This window comes from Amblyraja radiata, chromosome 43 (assembly GCF_010909765.2).
Source record: "Amblyraja radiata isolate CabotCenter1 chromosome 43, sAmbRad1.1.pri, whole genome shotgun sequence".
NCBI lineage: Eukaryota > Metazoa > Chordata > Chondrichthyes > Rajiformes > Rajidae > Amblyraja > Amblyraja radiata.
The window spans coordinates 1,125,541-1,142,445 of NC_045998.1; positions in this window are offsets into that span (position 1 = coordinate 1,125,541).

Below are 16,905 nucleotides of genomic sequence, written 5' to 3' on the forward strand. Positions count from 1 at the left end.
CTGCCTGTCCCCGCTGAGTTACTCCAGCACTTTGTGCCTATCTTTTGTTAAAGTAATCTTTATTAACCCTAGATGTACACATGCATAAAAGTCACTGGCTTCTAATAACGTCATGTTTAGATTATCACTGAATCACAAGAATGGTCAGATACTATCCCACGTGAGATTATAGTTTGTTTATTATTGTCACGTTATCGAGGTACAATGTAAATTATTTTGTTGCGTGATATCCAATCAGCGCAAAGACTATACATGATTACAATCGCGCCTCCACACAATACAGATACAGATAAGGAATAACGTTTAGTGCAAGATAAAGTCTAGTAATGTCCAATTAAAGATAGACCGAGGGTCTCCAATTAGTAGATGGGAGGTCAGGACCGCTCTCTAGTTGGTGAAGGACGGTTCAGTTGCCTGATAACAGCCGGGAAGAAACTGTCCCTGAATCGGGAGGGTGTGCGTTTTTCAACACTTCTGTACCTCTTGCCGATGGGGAAGAGGGAGAAACATAGAAACATAGACAATAGGTGCAGGAGTAGGCCATTCGGCCCTTCGACCAGCACCGCCATTCAATGTGATTCATGGCTGATCATCCCCAATCAGTACCCCGGTTCCTTCCTTCTCCCCATATCCCCTGACTCGCTATTTTTAAGAGCCCTATCTATCCCTCTTGAAAGCATCCAGAGAACCTGCCTCCACCACCACTCAGAGGCAGAGAATTCCACACTCCCCAATGTCTGTGAGAAAAAGTTTTCCTCGTCTCCGTTCTAAATGGCTTATCCTTATTCTTAACTGTGGCCCCTGGTTCTGGACTCCCCCAACATCGGGAACATGGTTCCTGCCTCTAGTGGTCCAAGCCCTTAACAATCTTATATGTTTCAATGCGATGCCCTCTCATCCTTCTAAACTCCAGAGTGTACAATCCCAGCCGCTCCATTCTCTCAGCATATGACAGTCCCCGCCATCCCGGGAATTAACCTTGTAAACTACGCTGCACTCCCTCATCGCAAGAATGTCTTTCCGCAATTAGGGGACCAAAACTGCACACATACTCCAGGTGTGGGTCTCACTAGGGCTCTGTACACTGCAGAGGACCTCTTTGCTCCTTTATTCGATTCCTCTGTTATAAGGCTAACAGGCCATTCTCTTTCTTCACTGCCTGCTGTACCTGTTTTTCTACTCGTCGAAGGGACTGTCGTGTCAAGCGCCGCGTCCAGCCCCTCCTCACCCTCCCGACGTAGTGCAGCCCATGAGTGCAGCACAGCACCTCACCCTTGGCCCCGTCGTTGGTCGGCAGCCCGGCCACTGTCCGACCTTCAGACCTTCGCTTACCGCCGACACCACCACCCCTCCTTCTCATGGCTGATCATTGGTTGCATGAGTTGTATGGGTGCTGGACTTTCCCCCGCACCTGGGCCAAACCGCTAGCTGGCCCGCCGGCTGGGCTTAGTGGACAGTCCAGCACCCGGCCAACTCAGCAGTCCCCGCCACGGCTAGTCGCTAAAGGATTGCCGTGCGGGATTTTCCATATTTGACCTTTTGCCCTTATTTGTGAATGAGAACGTTGGCACGCTACCTGTCACAACCACCCTTTATGCAAAACAACATGCTTGTTCCAGCTCGCACAATTCTGAAATTCAACATTCAACTAAGGTTAAAATAGAAAACACCCTTGTGGCATTGTCCTGCTTTATTCTACCAGACGCCCCTCCCCCACACATCACTTGCCTGCGATATTTCCCCAAAGACACATCACGAAAGTTCTGGAACCTCCCACAGCCAGACATCACAGTAACTGAGTCATGGATAGGAGAGAAAGCAGAGTGGTGTACAGATTCTGGATGATCATCCATGATCATATGAATGGCGGTGCTGGCTGGTAGGGCCGAATGTCCTACTCCTGCACCTATTTTCTATTTTCTATGATATAGATCATGACAGGAGAGGAGATCAGTTTAACCTACGTCAATACCGGCATGGACATTGTGGGCCGAAGGGCCCGGTCCTGTGCTGTACTATCCTATGCTCCCTCAAGCCCATGGTTCATGACTAAACACTAACACCTTTCGACACGCGGCTGTAGTCACCTTGCGAGGTGCAAGGGTGTCTAACCCTGCTTTCTCTTTAGATGATTGAGATACTGCCCTCTGGAGAACCCTCCTGCTTCTGCCATTTCCTTGGTTTGTCCGTCAAGTTGCCTTTCAGGAGATAACCAGTGATCTTGGCCCAGCATAGTCTGGTGATTTGATGTATTGGAGCTCTTGCTTTTGGCCACTGGAGTGCTGCTTTGCAGACAGATATCTTGGATTTTCTGGCTAAGATGCGGAGAATGCTTGACGTCCTCTCCCATCCTGTCCACCCCCGTACCGTTCCACCCGTTGCCAGAAGGACGTGTTGAAGTGGCGTAGAGATGCCAGTCCAGGGCGTTCCACGCTGGAGGGATGAGAAGATCAGGGGGAGTGAGCTTCTGTTCGAGGGGTACACGGGGCGTTGAGCTGGAAGGCACCAGTCCTCCATGTCCCAACACAGAGCCTCCCGCAACAAGACCAGCGACTGGTCAAAGTACTCGGCCAGCAAGACCAGATGGAAGGTAGAGTCGAACTCCTTGAGGGTCTGGTCAACGTGAGGTCCTTCAAGCCCCTGCCCCGCGTCCCCACCAAGATCGAACCACAACACGTTATGGGCGGGGGTTTTGCTCCCTTGCAGTTTGAACTCCTTGTCCAGCTTCCTCACAAACTCAGTCAGGTCTTCACGGCACGAAAGGCCGCACATCATTGTGCCAGTAGATAAACGCCGACTCTGCCACGCTGTCTGGGTTCCGCAGGAGGTGAAGACGAAAGAGTCGTTGCCCTTCACCTTCTCACCTGGGGGATGGGAGAGAAAGAGCAACAGAATCAGATCCCACTCTCACCTCCCGTCCACCTGATAGATACACACGACGATATCTGTACACCAACGTGTATATTACGACAATATCACTGTGTACTAACGTGTATATATACTACAATATCACTGTGTTCTAAACGTATATAATACTACAATATCACTATTACTAACGTGATAGATTACTACAATATCACTACACTAATGTGTATATATAGACAATATCACTGTGTACGAACGTGTAATATACTACAATATCACTGTGTCATACTATAAGATATATACTATCAATATCACTGCACTAACGCGATATATCTACAATATCACTACACTAATGTGTATATATACTACATATCACTGGTACTAAACGTGTGTATATACCACAATATCACTGTGTACTAACGTGTGTATATACCACAATATCACTGTGTACTAACGTGTATATAACTACATAATCACTGTGTACTAACGTGTATATATACTACAATATCACTGTGTACTAACGTGTATATATACTACAATATCACTGGCCTAACTTGCTTATATATACTAAAAATATCACTGGTTACCAACGTGTATATTATAACATATCACTGTGTACTAACGTGTATATATACCACAATATCACTGTACACCAACATGTATATACTACAATATCACTGTCAGAGATCACAGAGTGAACGTTGAAACAGGCCCTTCGGCCCAACTTGTCCACACCGCCAACAAAGTCCCAGCTTCACTATTCCCCACTTGCCTGCGCTTGGTCCATCCCCTCCAAACCGTCCTTCCATGTCCCTGTCAAACTGTTTCTTAAGCGTTGGGATATCCCAGCCTCACTACCTCCTCTGGCAGCTGCGTTCCATACACCCCATCACTCTTTGTGAGAAAAGGTTACCTCTCAGATTTCCTATTAATCTTTTGCCCTTCTCCTGAACCTATGTTCTCTGGTCCTTGATTCCCCTACTCGTGGTTAAGAGACTCTTTGCATCTACCCTATGTATTCCTCATGACCAGAAATCACCCCTATCCCCCCGCCTCCATGGAATAGAGACTCAGCCTGCTCAAACCTCTCCCTATACTCACACCCTCTCGTCCTGGCAACATCCTCAGTAAAGCTTCTCTGAATCCTTTTAGCTGACAAGATCTTTCCTATAAACATGGTGCCCTGAACTGAAACACAATACTCCGAATGCGTCCTCTCACCAACGTCTTATACAACTGCAACATGACCTCTCAACGTCTATACTCCAATATACTTCCGACTGATGCTATGAGACGCCACAGTTTAAGAATAAGGGTAAGCCATTTAGACCGAATTGACAAAAACCTTCACTCAGAGAGTTGTGAATCTGTGAAATTCTCTGCCTCAGAAGGCAATGGGGCCGATTCTCTGGATGCTTTCAAGAGAGAGTTAGATAAGCTCTTAAGATAGAGGAGTCAAGGGATATGGAGAGAAGGTGGGAACGGGGTATTGATGTGATGAGCAACCATGATCACAGTGAAGGCAATGCTAGCCGAATGGCCTACTCCTGCACCTATTGTCTATGAGCAATGTGCCCACCCTATCTACCTGTGATTCCAACTTCAAGGAACCATGCACCTGTACTCCTAGATCTCTGCTCTACAACACTACCCTAGAGCCCTAACTTCACTGGTGTAGGGTCCTCCCATGTTAACTTCCAAAGTGCACACCTCACTTTCTCTGCAGTAAATTCCATCACCATTCCTCAGCCCACCTGCCCAACAAACCGATCCAGATCCTGCTGCAATCTTTCACAACCATCTTCATATCTGCAAACACGAACGTTTTTATCATCAGCAAAAATGCTAATCTTGCGTTGTATGTTCTCATCCAAATCATTGATGTAGAAACAAACAGTAAAGCCCAGCACCGAACCCTGAGGCACATCCTGGTCACAGGCCTCCAGTCCGAGAAGCAACCTCTACCATCACCCTCTGTCTTCCTTCCATGGAGCCAATTTGCTATCCATTCCGCCTGTCCTGGATCCCATGCATCCAACCTTCCAGAGCACCTCGGATGTCATCATGTTTATTACTACCCATATCATGTGTAAAGGAACTGCAGATGCTGGTTTAAACCGAAGGGTAGACACTAAAAGCTGGAGTAAGACTCAGTGGGACAGGCGCATCGCTGGAAGAAGGAATGATCATTGGTAGAAAGGAGATACTCCCAGACAGAAAGGAGGCTTTGGTTCAAATTTTAAGGTATCAGGCGAAACCCTCTTCCACAGTCAGGGGAAATGGAACTAGAGATATCAATGATGATGGTAGAGTGATATAGACAATGAATAAAAGATATTCAAAAACCCATTACAACAGAAGGCTGTGGAGGCCAAGTCAAGGATATTTTCTAAGACAGAGATAGATAGATTCTTGATTATACGGGTGTCAGTGAGGGGAAAGCAGAGAATGGGTTAGGAGAGAGGATAATCAGCTATGACTGAACTGGCGGATTAACTTGAGAGCTGAATCCTCATCCTGCTCCTATCCCTTATGAGATTGAGCTACCTCAGGCAGATGAAGCGCATGTGGTTACAAGAGAGGTGGATAGTCCTTGCCCGGGTTCTTTGCAAAGCCTTTAAAAAAGGTGGCCCTGAAGAGATTCGGGTAGCCCAGGTGATTATCGGGAGGCAGAGCGAAGGTGAGATTCTGGCATCTCCGTAGCGTACATGAGGTTCAGCACAGTGCTGCTTGCCGATTTTGTGGTCTTCATAATCCACTGTTCCTGGGCGTGCAGGAACTTCCCGAGAGAACCTGTACCTGTTCACAAACCAGAGGTCAGTCACAGCCACAGCACAGTTTCACACAAGTCCATATCGAGGAACAGCATCTCATATTTCACCCGATAGACACAAAAAAGCTGGAGTAACTCATCGGGTCAGGCAGCATCTGTGGAGAACATGGATAGGTGACGTTTCACAGAGTGCTGGGTAACTCAGCGGGTCAGGCAGCATCTGTGGAGAACATGGATAGGTGACGTTTCACAGAGTGCTGGAGTAACTCAGCGGGTCAGGCAGCATCTGTGGAGAACATGGATAGGTGACGTTTCACAGAGTGCTGGAGTAACTCAGCGGGTCAGGCAGCATCTCTGTAGAGAAGGAATGGGTGACGTTTCGGTCTATGACAATAAACTAAAGTCAGTGGGACATTGGACATGTGGTTAGCAAGATTAGTTGGGCCGAAGGCCTGTGTGTGTGGCTGCATGGCGCTATGACTATCAAGGCAGAGGAGAGAGGGTGACAGAGGGAGGTTGTAGTCCAGGGTTAGACTTACCCATTCACTGTATAGAAGGAGACAAACTAGCCGAGGTCACACAGGCCACACACCAGCCACAGGAACATCTTCCATTCGTCTTTTCCAATGACTGAACATTCCCGCTTACCTGAACAACAGGGAAACACTGTTGGATTCACCCACACCGACCTCACAGTTAGAATACGACACAGGCCCTTCGGCCGCCCTGTCCATGTTCACCCCACTTAAACCTTTAGTCTGAAGAAGGTCTCGACACAAAAACATCACCCAGGTCCAGAGATTTACAAGATTATTCCAGGAATGAGTGGGTAACATTTGATGATCGTTTGACAGCACTGGGCCTGTACTCGCTGGAGTTTAGAAGGATGAGAGGACACCTCATTGAAACGTACAGACTAATGAAAGGCATCGATAGAGTGGATGTGGAGAGGATGTTTCCACTGGTGGGAGAGTCTAGGACTTAGAAAGGAGGAGGAGGATTTTTTTAGTCAGGGGGGGTGAATCTGTGGAACTCATTGCCAAGTTAGTGGATATTTTTAACGCAGAGATGACAAATTCTGGATTAGAACGGATGTCAAGGGTTTATGGGGAGAAGGAAGGAAAATGGGATTAGGAGGCAGAGATCGCCATGATGGAATGGCGGAGTAGTCTTTTTAAAAATATATTTTATTAGAAGTAAATACAATCAGTGGTACCTTTTTACAGGTGCCTAATATATGTAACAGAATACATTCTCTGTACAAACTTCATTTTTGATTTTTAAAGAGAGAAATAAAAAAAAAAAGGATATAGTAAAGAATAGGAAAAGTGTAGTGTGTGTAGATAAAAAAGGAAAAGAGATGGTGAGGAAAAGAGATAAGCGAGAACAGAGAGCAGGAGGGAGATTATCAACAGATGCAAGGGGATGATTTTTCTATTGTTGATCATCTTTCACCCATACCTGAAACATTTAATTTTACAGATACTGTTCCACAACATGAATCAAGGAAATCAATAAATGGAGACCAACTCGTTAAGAATTGGTTCAAGAAGGAACTGCAGATGCGGGAAAATCGAAGGTACACAAAAAGCTGGAGAAACTCAGCGGGTGCAGCAGCATCTATGGAGCGAAGGAAATAGGCAAACGTTTCGGGCCCGAAACCCTGAAGGAAATAGGCAACGTTTCGGCCGAAACCCTGAAGGAAATAGGCAACGTTTCAGGGCCCGAAATCCTTCTGGAAATAGGCAAACGTTTCAGGCCGAAATCCTTCTGGAAATAGGCAACGTTTCAGGCCGAATCCTTCTAGAAATAGGCAACGTTTCAGGCCGAAATCCTTCTGAAAGTAGGCAACGTTTCGGCCCGAAATCCTTCTGGAAATAGGCAACGTTTCAGGCCGAAATCCTTCTGGAAATAGGCAACGTTTCAGGCTGAAATCCTTCTGGAAATAGCAACGTTTCAGGCCGAAATCCTTCGGAAATAGGTAACGTTTCAGGCCGAAATCCTTCTGGAAATAGCAACGTTTCAGGCCGAATCCTTCTAGAAATAGGCAACGTTTCAGGCCGAAACCTTCTGGAAATAGGCAACGTTTCAGGCGAACCGAAAATCCTTCTGCCGAAATTCCTGGAATAGGAAACGTCGCCTATTTCCTTCGCTCCTAGATGCTGCTGCACCCGCTGAGTTTCTCCATTTTTTTTGTCTACCTTCGTAAGAATTGGTCTTGTTTATCTATTAGGAGTCTCATTTCTTCCAGGTGTGCTGTGTCCAACTTATTACTATCACATTTAAGCGTTGGTATAGTAGCATTTTTCCAAAAATTCATGTATGAGTTTTTTTGCTGTTATTAACCCCATAATTAAAAATATGTGTTTTGGGATATGTTTAATTTGTTCCCATCTCCCATTACTCCAATATAATCTTTTCAGTATTAGCTTCCAATTTATCTTAAATAGCTTTGTGAATTTATCAAAAATATCACACCAAAATTATGAAGTTTTGTGCAAGATACAAAAGAAATGTGTAATATTGGCATTTTGAGAAAGACATTTATCACAGATGGGAGAGATATTTGGGTAGAATTTATTCAACCTCGTTTTTGAATAATATAATCTCTGAAGTATTTTAAATTGAATTAAATTCTGTCTAGCATTAATCGAACATTTTATGTATATATATCAAATACTTTTCCCATATTTCATTCGAAATATTTATCGTTAATTCTTTTTCCCAGTCTTCTCTAATTGCCTCTGTTGATGGGAATTCTCTATTTAAAATCTATATACTAAAACTCGGTTCTTGACCGGTTTTGGCGATCTGTGCTGCGATTTCCGAGAGAACGCCGCCACCTACGGCCGTCATTTTGGCCACCTCGCTCAGAGCCCCCCTCCGCCGTATGTAGTGCCGAGGACTTTTCCCGTCGATGAAATATGAAAGAGATATTAATGTTTTTACAAAATTCCCCATTCTCTCTGCTGCTCCTGCTGGTGGATGGGGGAGGGACTATAAAACCAGGAAGTGGGGTGCCCCAATCAGTGTCTGCAAGCATGGAGGCTGAGCTCTGAATGACTGAACAAATGTCTACACAAGCTGTAAGTACAGGTACCCTTAATTTGGTTTGGAAATGAAAATATGGTTATGGTTAGTTTGAAGGAAAAAAGCAACTGCCTGCAAATGGTTGTTTGGGGGTTTTGGTTGAGTAAAAAGGCATTCTCTCTCTCTCTCTCCTATCCCTCTTTCTTTCTCTCTCTCTCCCCCCCTGTCTCTCTCCTTCTCTCTTCCCTCTCTCTCTCTCGTCTCTCTCCCATCCTCTCCAAACCCCCCCTCTCCTGCTCATCCCCCACCCTCTCCTCTTCCCCCCGTCCTCGCCTCTCCCCCCTCTCCTCCTCCCCTCTATCCCCCTCTCCTCTGCCCCCCTCCTCTTCCCCCCTCCTCTCGCCTCCCCCCCTCTCCTATCCCCCTCTCCTCTCCCTCCCCTCTCTCTCCCACCTCTCCTCTCCCCGCCTTTCCTCTCCCCCCTCTCCTCTCCCCCCTCTCCTCTCCCCCTCGTCCTCTCCCTCATCCTCTCTCCTCTCCCCTCTCCTCTCTCACCCGCTCTCTCTCTCCCCTGCTCCCCTCCATCCCCTCCTCCACCCTCCCTCGCCTAAACCCCCTCCCCTCCACACTCTCTACCCTCTTCCCTCCCCCTCCCTGCTCCCCACCTCTCCCCCTCGCACCCCCTCTCTCTCCCCCTCACTCTCACCCTCTCTCTCTCCTCCACTCTCTCTCTGTCTCTGCCCCTTCTCTCTCTGCCCTCACTCTCTACCCTCGCCCCCCCCCCCCCCCCTAGATGTGACTGCAAGTTGGGGGCTATGCGTCAGTAGATAGGGTGGTTATGGAGTAAAAGGAGCAAATTAATAATATTAATATAATATCAAGGGGGGTAATTAGCGTGAGTGCGGGGGGGGGGGGGGATAGTTAGTGTGTGTGACGCTGCATGCCGTCTCCCCCCCTCCCCACAACCACACGTTGGGGGAACAGACCCAACGGGTCTGCACTTGGTCTAGTACTATTATATGTATGATATTAATTTTTGTGAATCCACCTTATATTCATTGTTTCTTCCAATGGATCTAAGGATTATACTTTGAAATCTGTGTATATTTCTTCATAGTCACATATCTGTAAATATTTAAAATATTGGTTGTTATTCTGTTTAAATTTAATTTTAATTGTTGAAATGATAACAGAATGGCGGAGTAGTCTTGAAGGGCCGAATGGCCTTATTCTACTATAACTGTGAATCAGTCTGAAGATGGGTCCTGACCTAAAATGCCACCTATCTATGCTCCCCAGAGATGCTGCCTGACCCGCTGAGTTACTCCAGCACTCTGTGAAACGTCACCTATCCATGTTCTCCACAGATGCTGCCTGACCGGTTTGAGTTACTCCAGCACTCTGTGAAACGTCACCTATCCATGTTCTCCACAGATGCTGCCTGACCCGCTGAGTTACTCCAGCACTCTGTGAAACGTCACCTATCCATGTTCTCCACAGATGCTGCCTGACCCGCTGAGTTACTCCAGCACTCTGTGAAACATCACCTATCTATGTTCTCCACAGATGCTGCCTGACCCGCTGAGTTACTCCAGCACTCTGTGAAACGTCACCTATCCATGTTCTCCACAGTTGCTGCCTGACCGGCTGAGTTGCTCCAGCACTATTGTATTTGCTCGGTGCCCGTGGCCACTGGGTGTGGGTGTAACAATAACATCATCAAGTAGTGGAACAATAATCTCTTTGTAACGTGGCATCTATCAGATGAGTTAATTAATAACCTGACGTTATCTCGCCTCATCCTCCTGAGGCGGCACGGTGGCCCAGCGGGTAGAGCTGCTGCCTCATAACGCCAGAGAATCGGGTTCAATCCTGACTACGGGTGCTGACTGTATGGAGCTTCTAACTTCTCCCTGTGACCGAGTGGGTTTTCTCCGGTGCTCCGGTTTCCTCCCACACTCCAAAGACGTGCGGGTTTGTAAGTTAATGCCCCCCTAGTGTGTAGGGAGTGGATAAGGAAGTGGAATGACATAGAACTTTTGTCAACGGGCTGTTTCGATGCTGTATCTTTTAATCAATAAAAGTATTGGTTTTATCGTGGTCTGTTACACAAATTCCAACTCAGAAAGTGAGGATTCAGCTGGAGAGGGTGCAGAGAAGATTTACGAGGATGTTGCCAGGACTCGAGGGTCTGAGCTAAAGGGAGAGGTTGGGGCAGGCGAGGACTTTATCACTTGCAGCCCAGGAGAATGAGGAATCTTATAGAGGTGTATAAAATTACCAGGGGAATTGGTCGATGAATACACAGAATCTCTTGCCCAGAGTAGGGGAATCAAGAACCAGGGGACATGGGTTTAAGGTGAGGGGGGAAAGATTTAGTTGGATCCTGTGGGGAAACTTATTTACACAAAGGGTGGTGGGTGTATGGAACGAGCTGCCAGAGGAGGTAGTTGAGGCTGGGCTATCACATTTAAAAGACACTGGACAGGTACATGGATAGGACAGGTGCAGAGGGATATGGACCAAACGCGGGCAGGTGGGACTAGTGTAGATGGGACATGTTGTTTGGTGTGGGCAACTTGGGCTGAAGGGCCTGTTTCCACACTGTAACTCGACGACTCTGTCACTCAGTGACTCTCTGTCCTAGATCTTATTCTTGCCGCTTGCTTGCAGCCCTGAGTCAGATTGTGCCATTCGGAAAGAGTTCAGTTTAGTTTAGCTTAGTTTAGTTTAGAGATACAGCGCGGCCCACGGGGTCCGTGCCAACCAGCGACCCCCGCACACTAACACTATCCTACACACACTAGGGATAAGTTTTACATTTACCGAGCCAGTTTACCGACATACCTGTAGGTCTTTGGACCTCAGCAAGGTGTCTGCTGAATCAGTTAATCCGTTCCCTTGATCAGGTGAGATGAAAGCTTGAAGCTCGGAGCTGGAGAACCAGTGTGTGAATGAGCAGTGACTGCGTGTGTGAGCTTCTAGGAAGTGGGTGCTGTCGACTAGCAGTGGGAAGGTGGGAGGTTACAGAGCTACCTACCTGTGTCATCACCTGTTGGTTTCCTTCCAAATGCCTGACGGGCAAAGGAGTAAGGACAAACGAGGCTTTCATGACAGGGAGGGTGTCGAGATTGGTGGTGGTGGGGTCACATCTGTTGGGCAGGGGGTAACAACTACCCCCCCAAACAGTGGTGGGTGTATGGAACGAGCTGCCAGAGGAGGGAGTTGTGGCAGGGACTATCACAATGTTCATCATTTTCGTTCTTTCTCTCTCCCTCCCTCCCTCACTCTCTGTCTCTCTCTCTCCCCCTCCCCCTCTGTTCCTCTCTCCTGTCCCCACCCTCTCCCTACATCAGACTTGAGTGGCAGTGTGGCATCACTGGGTGATGGGCCACGCACTGTACATAACCTTCGGCTCTTGGGGGGGTCCCGTGTCCCAGTGATGAGAGATATGGGTCACAGTTTGGTCACGGGTGCCCCTGGGGAGTATTAACGTTGGTGAGTGAGGAGAGTTAGTGTAGAATACAGAACCAGTATTTCAGACAAACTCTGCGTCCACTACAGCAGCATCTTATTCTGTGTTGAGTGGAACTTTTGGCCTTGTCTATTGAACACATGGAGAGAATACTCAATCGATACGACCAACCAGCTGGGTACAATACAGTGCCTGATGTAGATTCACAAACAACCACATCTAGTCGCTTGCTGCTTCAGGAGTTTGTGAAACATGAGTCACAGAGTCACAGTGTATGGACACAGGCCCTTCAGCCCACCAGGCCCGTGCCAGCCCCATCAATGCTAGTCCCATTGTCCTTGCCTGGTCCATATTCCTCCAAACCTTCCACTCCATAGACCTGTCCAAAAAGGACACAGTGCTGGAGTAACTCAGCGGGTCAGGCAGCATCTGTGGAGAACATGGATAGGTGACGTTTCACAGAGTGCTGGAGTAACTCAGCGGGTCAGGCAGCATCTGTGGAGAACATGGATAGGTGACGTTTCACAGAGTGCTGGAGTAACTCAGCGGGTCAGGCAGCATCTGTGGAGAACATGGATAGGTGACGTTTCACAGAGTGCTGGAGTAACTCAGCAGGTCAGGCAGCATCTGTGGAGAACATGGATAGGTGACGTTTCACAGAGTGCTGGAGTACTCAGTGGGTCAGGCAGCATCTGTGGAGAACATGGATAGGTGACGTTTCACAGAGTGCTGGAGTAACTCAGCGGGTCAGGCAGCATCTGTGGAGAACATGGATAGGTGACGTTTCACAGAGTGCTGGAGTAACTCAGCGGGTCAGGCAGCATCTGTGGAGAACATGGATAGGTGATGTTTCACAGAGTGCTGGAGTAACTGAGTGAGTCAGGCAGCATCTGTGGAGAACATGGATAGGTGACGTTTCACAGAGTGCTGGAGTAACTAAGTGAGTCAGGCAGCATCTGTGGAGAACATGGATAGGTGACGTTTCACAGAGTGCTGGAGTAAACTACACTTCCCCGTGCCCTCCCCTCTCTCTGTCTCCTCTGCAACAAACCTTTGCCAAATCTGTGCTTTGAAGAAAAGTACTTTGTTTTAAACTTGTTAAGACCAACATCCTCCTATTAAATATTTTATTGCAGTTGGGGCCACAGTTCGATGTAATAAAGCCTGTTGGAGGTTCAGCGGAAAGTGTTTTTCTTAGACCAGAGTCCAAATCAGGAACGTGATATTGTGGAATGGTGATGGGAGTGCTAGTGTACACAATATCTGTCATCTCTGGCCTTGGTCCACCTACCTGCCAATCAACTCCCCCCAACCGCCCATTTGTATCGACCTATCACTTAGAGAAACAGCGCTGAAACAGACCCTTAGGCCCACCGAGCCCACACCGTCCAGCGATCCCTGCACACTAACACTATCCTACACACACTAGGGATAACTTACATTTATACCGAAGCCAATTAACCTACAAACCTGTTCATCTTTGGAGTGTTGGAGGAAACTGGAGCACCCGGAGAAAACCCACGCAGGTCACGGGGAGAACGTGCAAACTCCGTACAGACAGCACCCGTATCCGGGATCGAACCCGGGTCTCTGGCACTGTGAGGCAGCAGCTCTACCCGCTGCACCACCGTGCCGTCCTTGTAGAAACAAAGAACTGCAGATGCTGATTTATACCAAGATAGACACAGAGTGCTGGAGTAACTCAGCGGGGTCAGGCAGCACCTGTGGAGAACATGGATAGGTGACGTTTCACAGAGTGCTGGAGTAACTCAGCGGGTCACGCAGCATCTGTGGAGAACATGGATAGGTGACGTTTCACAGAGTGCTGGAGTAACTGAGTGAATCAGGCAGCATCTGTGGAGAACATGGATAGGTGGGCAGGACCCTTCTTCATTCTGATCCAGGTCGTGATGAGATCAGGTAGAGGTGAGATCAGGTGTGGACTCAGTGACCATTTTACTGCATGCTTGGTGTGAGGATAAGGTGGAGAGGTGCACGTTGTGGTTTAGTTGGTAACAGAGGACACAGATGACTGCAGAGAAGACTAAAGTGTACAGATAACAGCCTAGCATGCTTGACCTCCCCAGCGCCCTCAATAAGGCTCTTTCCCAGGAGCGGGGCAGTGTGGGAGCGGCGACTGCCATTGCTGGCGCCATCACGACCCTGGACAGCCCAGGCCAGTGCGGGCGGCAATAACGGGAGAAACTGCAGCAAACACTCCGTACTTTGCTCACCCGTAAACACACTTGCAGACTGCTCGCCATCAATCCGTCTCCTTCCATTTCTCACCCAAATTCGCAAGTGGGGGTTGATTGGCGCTGGTTTTTCATATGGTTCATGGTGTCCACTGTTCAAAGTGACCTCTGTCCAATAGAGACTCACAGCACGATGGGATAGTGAGCATCGGATGCGAGCCGGACCGATAAACCTATCACTTCAATAAACTGAGAAAATGTAGAGCCGATGCCTCACAGTGCCAGAGACCCTGTTTCTATCCTGACCAAAGGTGCTGTCTGCGTGGAGTTTGCACGTTCTCCCCATGACCTGCATGGGTTTTAGAAACAGAGAAACATGGAAAATAGGTGCCGGAGGAGGCCATTTGGTCCTTCCAGCCAACACTGCCATTTTTTGGCTGATCAATGTCATTCCTCAAATTTGGAGACCAAAATTGCATACTCCAGGTGTGGTCTCACCACGGCCCTGTACAACTGCAGAAGGACCTCTTTGCTCCAAAACTCAACTCCTCTTGTGATGAAGGCCAACATGGCATTAGCTTTCTTCACTGCCTGCTGTACATGCATGCTTACTTTCATTGACTGATGAACAAGGACCCCCAGATCCCGTTGTACTTCCCCTTTTCCCAACTTGACACCATTCACATAATAATCTAACTTTGTGGCATCCTCTAGTGGTGAGCCACTTGCAGTACTAAACCTGACCCTGGAGTATGGAGTCGAGTGTGTTGGTGACTTGGGATGCAGGTCACTGGGTTCCCCTGGCAGTATTTAAGGTCGGGACAAACTTTGTATCCCGCCTCATTCCTGGCTGGACATCTTTGAGTCCCGCCACACACCCCTGTTCTTGCCACCAAAGTGGATAACCTCACATTTATCTACATTAAACTGCATCTGCCATGCATCTGCCCACACACCCAACCTGTCCAAGTCACCCTGCATCCTCATAGCATTCTCCTCACAGTTCACACCAGAGACCCTATAGCGGAGCAAGATAGACCACCCGACGAAAAAGATGTAGTACGGTCATGGGCAGATTCATGGGTAATTTTCGGCCCCATTTCCGTAACCGGCTTCCGTCTCGGCACCAAAGATCCCGTAGGATACTAGTGCGGAGACGGAAGTCGGTTACGGAAACATCCTGGTAAAAATAAAAGTTATTTTGGAAAAATCTTCTCCTCATTTTCAGAATTTTAATTTATTAACACAAACTGTTCCCCCACAACGTTGATTACACTGTGAGTCGGGTCGGGTCGGGTTACGGAAATGGATGAAAAAAAGGGCCCACGTTCCGCTCCGTTGCGTACTACACGTCAGCCCATTGTTACATAATGTTACTTTGAATCCCTTCATCAAAATATTGTAAATAGTGCGGTCCCAGCACCGAGCCTTGTGGTACCCCACTAGTCACTGCCTGCCATTCTGAAAGGGACCCGTTAATCCCTACTCTTAGTTTCCTGACTGCCAACCAATTTTCTATCCATGTCAGCACTCTACCCCCAATACCATGTGCCCTAATTTTGCCCACTAATCCCCTATGTGGGACCTTATCAAATGCTTTCTGAAAGTCCAGGTACACTAAATCCACTGACTCTCCCTTGTCCATTTTCCTAGTTACATCCTCAAAAAATTCCAGAAGATAAGTCAAGCATGATTTCCCCTTCGTAAATCCATGCTGACTCGGACCAATCCTGTTACTGCTATCCAAATGTGCGGCTATTTCATCTTTTATAATTGACTCCAGCAACTTCCCCACCACCGATGTCAGGCTAACTGGTCTATAATTCCCTGTTTTCTCTCTCCCACCTTTCTTAAAAAGTGGGATAACATTAGCTACCCTCCAATCCACAGGAACTGATCCCGAATCTATAAAACATTGGAAAATTATCACCAATGCGTCCACGATTTCTAGAGCCACCTCCTTAAGTACCCTGGGATGCAGACCATCAGGCCCTGGGGATTTATCAGCCTTCAGTCCCATCAGTCTATCCAACACCATTTCCTGCCTAATGTGGATTTCCTTCAGTTCCTCCGTCACCCTAGATCCTCTGGCCACTAGTACATCAGGGAAATTGTTTGTGTCCTCCTTAGTGAAGACAGATCCAAAGTACCTGTTCAACTCGTCTGCCATTTCCTTGTTCCCCATAATAAATTCACCTGTTTCAGTCTTCAAGGATCCACCGAGTCCGCTCCGACCAGCGATCCCCGCACATTAACCCTATCCTACACACACAAGGGACAAATTACAACTTACAGAAGCCAATTAATCTACAAACCTGCACGTCTTTGGAGTGTGGGACGAAACCGAAGATCTCGGAGAAAACCCACGCAGGTTACGGGGAGAACGTGCAAACTCTGTACAGACAGCACCCGTGGTCAGGATGGAACCTGGGTCTCTGGTACTGTGAAGCAGCAGCTCTACCCGCTGCACCACCGTGCCAACTCGACACAATGGCATACGATTGGAACACAATAGTAGATTCACGGCTCACTTTCAATCACTGTCTTTGTTCAATTCAGTTTTTGAT